Below are 6,960 nucleotides of genomic sequence, written 5' to 3' on the forward strand. Positions count from 1 at the left end.
GTCCTAATACTTGATTCGCAAAATTAATTCATGTTTTAACTGAATTTAACTACATGACTTCGATTAACTTAACGTTGACAATACTAACACCCTTATGAATAAGGAACTTAATCAATTTTTTCCAAACTGATTCAATAACGCCATTTTTTACGTTATTTCTTCTATTTTAATTATTAGACAGTTTTAATTAGTAATCAGGCTTAAATATATATTACCTAATAATCTGGTTAAGGCGTTATTTAATATATTGCTACAACATGCCTAGTTATGCCAAATGACAGTGATTTACACAATGATAATACATGAATAATCTAAACACAATAATAAAAAAATTAAAACTAAATTAAAAATTTAACACTCCATTCTTCATTTCAGCTTTACAACATGCCAAAATTACAATTGTGTACCTGATATTGTCAATATAAGAAGAAGAAAGTCAGCAACGTAATATGTAACACAGCAACAACAACAATAACCAGCAATAACCAGTCACAAAACCCTAGTGACAGATTTGAAAATTCAAACTGAAATCCAGGAATGCCGAAAATAACGGACAGAAACCAAGGGAAATTTTCAGATTTTTGAAAGGCTAGTTAATCTTCAGGTGTGTACTACTCTCTTTTCAACTTTTTTTTTATTTTCTTTGTATGTTTTTTCTTTTCTTGAGAGTTTCAATGTTTTTTTTTCGAAATAAATGTTCAACTCTTTTTTTCTCTCTAATTTGTTCTCTCTCTATTCTGTCTGTTTTTTTTTTCTGTCTGTGTGATCAAGACCTCCTATATATATCCATCCCAAACCTTTTAATTCATTAATAAAATCACACTTTCTCCTACCAACCCCATTATCTTCCCACTCATCCCCATTACATTAAATAAATATATCAACCCTACCCCATTATATTTTGTCCTGTTCCCCATTTATATTAAACAACTATATCAACTACACCCCATTACCTTTTGTCCCCCATGCTTAACATAAAGAATTACAAAATGTACAATTCCTAAACTACCCCTCCGACCTTATTGAAATTATTATTTTACCCCTGGACATACTGCAATTTACCAAACTACCCTCATCAGCTATAACTAATCAATTAATCAAACTCAATCAAAATATAGCCAATATGACCAATTTCTACACAAATTCAAACAACAAATCACATGAACATGATTTCTTCAACATTTCAACAACAAATCACATGAACACAAATTGAACAACAAAGAACAACTAAAATTTTGATTGAACAATATTTTTAGCAACAAACAAACCTATTTTCAGATTCAACAACAACAACAACAAACAAGTATATTCAGATTTCTAAATTCAATAATATTGAACTTAAAATCAACTCTGACAACATTACAACCAACAATTCCTATATTAAACTTAAACAAGATTATGAGACAAATTCAAGAAATAATCATAAATGATAAACAATAAAACAAGAAATCAAACTTATACTAATTTCGGATTCAAGAACAATCAAACAAAGTATGGACATGAATTAAATCTATTTTAAACAAAAAAACATGACGGATTCAAATAATTAAACCAACATACTTCCCTATTACAACTAAATTCTTTTAGGCAAATAACAAAACAAAACCTAAGAAGAAACAACTATGAATTTAAACTTGAACTTAACAATATTAACAATTTCTGAAAAATACATAGAACACATGAAACAAATTGAAGAAATAATTAATTAAACTTCAATTTGAATCGAACAAATATTAAACTAATAATTTCACATGAACAACTGAAAAATTCACAAAACAATGAACATGAACAAAACAAAAATCAAACATCTACCGATTTTAGATTCGATAAATATCAAAACGAAATACGGACAAAATAAAACTCAAAATCTACTAACCGGATCGAAACGACGAACAACGACTAACCAACGACGACCTTGGACTATGTAGGGACTGTTTTGATGAACCCCAACCAAAACCCGAACAGAAATCTCGACGTACCGGACCTCGACTCAGCGAAAGACCCTCGAACTTCGACGAAACGAAGAAGATGAAGCTACAGGAGAAGCAGAAACGTGAAGCAGAAGTAGCTGGCCATGGCGATGAGGCAGCAGTGGTCGCGGGCAGCAGGTGAAGGAGCAGCAGGAGCGACAGCAACCATGGGTGCTGGTCGCGGGCATGGTGAGTTTTCCGGTGACTTGGGGTGAGCTAGGACGAAGAAGAAGCTGGCAGCAGCCATAGCGACGTGAAGCTGGCAGCAGCGACGCAACCATGGTAGTAACAACAGTGGAGAAGAAGAAGAAGAAGCGGGCGACGCAGTAGGGGAAGCCATGGATGAGCTTTGAGCTCGCCATGGATGACGAAGCTCGATGGAGGAGGGCAGCTATGGAGTTGTTGGTTCGTGTGTGTGTGAGTGTGATGGAATGGTCGTGGTGGAGTGTGGTTGACGTTGGGAAGCCATGGTAGGAAGGTTTGGAGCTTTGGGGAAGATGAAGAAAAGAAGAAGAAGAATGATAGGGGGGCGGGTAGTTTAGTGTTTAGGTTAGGGTTTTTTGATTTTGTTTTTCTTTTTGTTTATGTTTTATTTTTGAAATGCAAGATAATAAGGGTGTTGGGTTATGGACCGGGTCGACCCGGTTCAAAATGGACCGGGTCGTGGGGAAGATTGGACAATTGTTTGGGCTTGGGGTTGAAATTTGAAGAAATGGCCCAATCCGATTTTTCTTTGTATTTTTGCTCTTTTTCTTATTTTTATTTTTCTAGAACTAAATTATAAAATACTTAAATTATTATTAAGAACTAAATTATGTTATAAAAGCGTAAATTAATTCCCAATAACAATTAACGCATAATTAAGTAGTAATTAAGCATAAAATTGTATATTTGGACATTAAATGCTAAAAATGCAAAAGATGCCTATTTTTGTAATTTTTTTATGTTTGTAAAACAAACTTAATTACTAGCAATTGTAGGACCAAATCCTAAATGCAAATACGACATATTTTTTGTATTTTATTTTTAATTTAACAAATAAACATGCACAGATAAAAATAATTATACAAAATACCACAAAAATACAAAAATTGTTTACAAAGGAAAATTGTTTTATTTTGAATTTTTTCGGAGTGATTCTCATATAGGGAAAAAATCACGTGCTCACAAGCACCGTGTGTCTAATTGGCATAATTTGTCTTCACTTTAGGTGTTTGATAGGAACTATCCTTAGTTTAGGTGTCTAGGTGAAAAATATGGCCAAGTTTAGGGGTCCACCTATGTATTCTACCTTTCGAGAACCTATTGGAGTTGAATGTTGAGTATTAGCCTATTATTTTTGAGCTAATTGATTGTAAATTGAAGAGAAACTTTCAGAAACCACTGTATTTTAGTGGTTATTATCTAGTTGTAGCTATCATTTACTATATTACTACATATAACTATGTTTTTAGTTTTTTTAGAGTGTATTCGATGTATTTAAGCTACTGTATTCATGAATACAATAGCATTTCTAGGCGTGAAATATGGGATTACAGCTAGACAAAATTTTGTATTCGACTGTATACATGGCATGAAATAGGGGATTACAACTGTTTTTAAATGGAAAGTGAATCAATTAACATAATAGACACACAATATAACTCAATAAACTCAATTATAACACACAAATTTTGTATTTCCAGTTATAAAAAAGATTCTCAACCGAAAAATACCCCAAAAATATAGCAATCTTCATCACCTATTTTCTTATCCATTTTCTGCTTCTGAGGCCTTGAAAACCTCATTTAGAGTTGCCTTGATTTGCGTGCGCAGTTCAGGCACGTAACCATTTTAGGTAAATGGATCCGGACCCATGATTTGACAGTCCCGTAGGGTCCGTACGAAAATATGGGACTTAGGCGTGTGTCCGGAATCGAAATCCGAGGTCCCAAGCCCGAGAAATGAATTTTTTAAGTAAATTTTTTTTCTGATATTGTTAAGGAAAATGGAGATGAAATTTGATTAGAACCTGTTGGTATCAGGCCCAGTACAGGTTTTATATATGATTTAAGATGTTTCTGTAAAGTTTGGTTAAAATCATACATCGTTTGATGTGTTTCGGACTTGAAATCTTAAATTTGAACTTGATGAAGTACTTGGAAAAACTCTTGATTTTGAGGTTTGATTCATTGTTTTTGATGTTATTTTGTCGATTTGATCGCACGGTTAAGTTCGTAGGATGTTGTTGAGTTAGTGCATGTGTTTGGTTAGGAGCCCCGAGGGCTGGGGAGTGTTTCGGAGTGGTTTTGGACTTATGAAAATTGCAGATTTTGCTTCAGTTGTTGCAGACCCTATTCCTTCTTCGCGTTTGTGTCATATCTTCCACGTTCGTGAAGCTTTAACTTTTTTTCTTTCTTCACGTTCGCATACCTGCCCTCGCGTTCACGTAGTGTTATTTGATGATGAGGGTTGAGTCTTCTTTTCCACATCGCGTTCGCGTAGCCTTGCAGGATTCCCTCTTCACATTCGCGTGATGGCCCACGCATTCGTGTAGGACAATTTCTAGGCCACAACATTTATACTTTCTGCGTTTGCGTGCCTCTTCTCCCGATCGCGATGGCCTACTAAGTGTTACTTATCACGAACACAACCAGCCTGTCGTGAACGCGATGAGTAATTTTGTCCAGTTATATTCTAAATTTCCCGAACAGCGCCATTACAGGGTTCACAAAACCTTTCTTTTCCAAGCTCTTGGGTGATTATTGAAGCAATTCTCCATCAAAATCTCTTGGGCTAGTAATTCTTAGCTTATTTTCATCCATTTCCTTCAATATCCACTGAAATCCTAAGCCTAAAACATGTAATTAAGGGTAGAAATTAGAGAATTGGGTAGAGTTAGGGCTTTTTGATTTTTCTTAATTTAGACCTCGTTTTGGGGTTGAATTTGAAAACAAATTATATATTCGGGCCCGTGGGTGAATGAGTGATTCGATTTTGGTCAGAACCTCGTGTTTTGACCAAGCAGGTCCAGGGTCGATTTTTGGAATTTAGGAAAGAGTGCTTGGAAAGATACAATTAGGCATTGGGTTCGCAATGTTTATTATTTATTGATGTACTGAAGTCATTATTGCATAGATACAATCAATTCGGAGCCGAATTCGAAAGGAAAAGCGGTAATTGAGGATTAATTTGGCCGTAAAAGTTTGAGGTAAGTATTTGGTCTAACCTTAGCTTGAGTGATTAGGAGTTGAGTCTTATTTGCTACGTGCTAATTGTCGAGTACGACGTATAGGCATGGTGACGAGTATCTATACGTTGGTATCTAGCATGACTGTGAGTCTTCATATTGTCGATATTCTTATTTTGTTGTATCTTTCATGCCTTAATGATGATTTCCATATGTTGTAAAGAGCATGTGAAAGAAATTGTGATCTTTAAACTTCGAGGAGCATTGGCTTGAGTGGTAATACGATATGTGAGAGTATATGAGATAATTGAACCCTTTGGAGCATTGACTGAAGTGGTAAGTGAGTTATAAAGTAAGAAATGAATGAAAGAGAAAGAGTTATTGAATTATTCCATTGCCGGGATGTTTGTTGCTTTGTTGATTATCTCCCTCGCCGGGATGTTGAGATTTATTAATATTGTTCCCTTGTCGGGACTTAGCTGTTTAATTGTATTAACCTACTGGGATTCCTACCATTATTTGTCTACTACCTTCCCCCTTTGCTTGTGATTAATGTTTGGGTGAGAAAGAGTGTAAAGTACGAAGGGTGATGTCGTGCATTGTTTGCTATTGTGAGAAAAACGTGTAAAGCACGAAGGGGGATGTCATGTCGTACGATGTACTATTATGTACCGATATTCATTGACTATATCGTGAGGAACGAGAGTAAAAGCACAAAGGGTGATGTCGTGCACATTTTTATTATGAATATTGATTAGGTGAGGACGAGAGTAAAATCACGAAGGGTGATGCCGTGCAAATTGTTGACTTTTGATTCTTGTTGATATTCTGGCTTTGTTGCTTCTTTATTTTATTGAGGATTTCTATTTGAAACTATTATCTCCCCACAAAATGTTTACCCTTCCCACATTGATTGGTTAATTCCTATATTTCTTTTCCGCTGTACATATATATATATTTGAACTACACAGGTTATTTGGTGGTCTATTCCTAGCCTCGTCACTACTTCACCGAGGTTAGGCTAGGCACTTACCAGCACATGGGGTCGGTTGTGCTGATACTACACTCTGTCCTCTTTTGCACAGATCAATGTCTTGAATAGCAGCAGTAGCGCGAGATCCAGCCTTCATTCCGGTGAGACACCGAGGTAGCCTTGCAGGCATCCGCAGGCTCGACGTCTCCTCTATCTTTTATTTCAGTCTGTTATCTCATGTATTCGAGACAAACATTTAATATTTTTCTTTCAAACAGTTCTATTTAGTATTTTTAGAAGTTCGTGAGTAATGTGACACCAGTTCTTGGGTAGAGGCATATGTTGATTTCCGCATTATTGTTTAGTTTCTTTAATTTAGGTCTTCCGCATATTTATTTAATTTTGCTATTTTCATGATATTACTGATAATTGTAAAAATAAGTAATTTGTTGATGAAAAAGGTAGTTAAGGGTTGGCTTGCCTAGATCTTATCAGTAGGCGCCATCACGATTCCTGAGGGTGGGAAGTTCCGGACGTGACACGAATACATGAAGTATAGCAGGTCATCTATAGTGCAAAAACATATGAATACATACTGCAGATACATTTTAATATATATATACATCTGAATACATAAATTATATTAATTAAAAAATTATATGAATACATTCATGAAATATAGGAAGACAATAAATATAATGAAATACATGGAATACAACAAGATACAATGAAATACATGGAAATACAACGAGATACATTGAAATACACATAAAAAAGTAAAAAAATCTTTAAATTGCTCAACCCCAAACTCCGTCGTCTTTGTTCAAAAACAACCCTAATGTCGTCTC

At 35.1% G+C, this 6,960-nt stretch overlaps 1 long non-coding RNA gene across 1 annotated transcript; it reads right to left on the bottom strand.

Moving 5' to 3' along the window:
- Positions 1–222: 222 nt before the first annotated feature.
- On the bottom strand, positions 223–2,526 carry LOC107783769 (uncharacterized). Its single transcript, XR_001647512.2, has 2 exons — positions 1,877–2,526; positions 223–407 (listed from the first exon to the last, which is right to left on the bottom strand). It is a non-coding gene; the product is annotated as an uncharacterized LOC107783769 (long non-coding RNA).
- Between the last annotated feature and the right edge of the window lie 4,434 nt (positions 2,527–6,960).

The sequence above is a fragment of the Nicotiana tabacum genome, chromosome 22 (assembly GCF_000715075.1).
Source record: "Nicotiana tabacum cultivar K326 chromosome 22, ASM71507v2, whole genome shotgun sequence".
NCBI classification, from domain to species: domain Eukaryota; kingdom Viridiplantae; phylum Streptophyta; class Magnoliopsida; order Solanales; family Solanaceae; genus Nicotiana; species Nicotiana tabacum.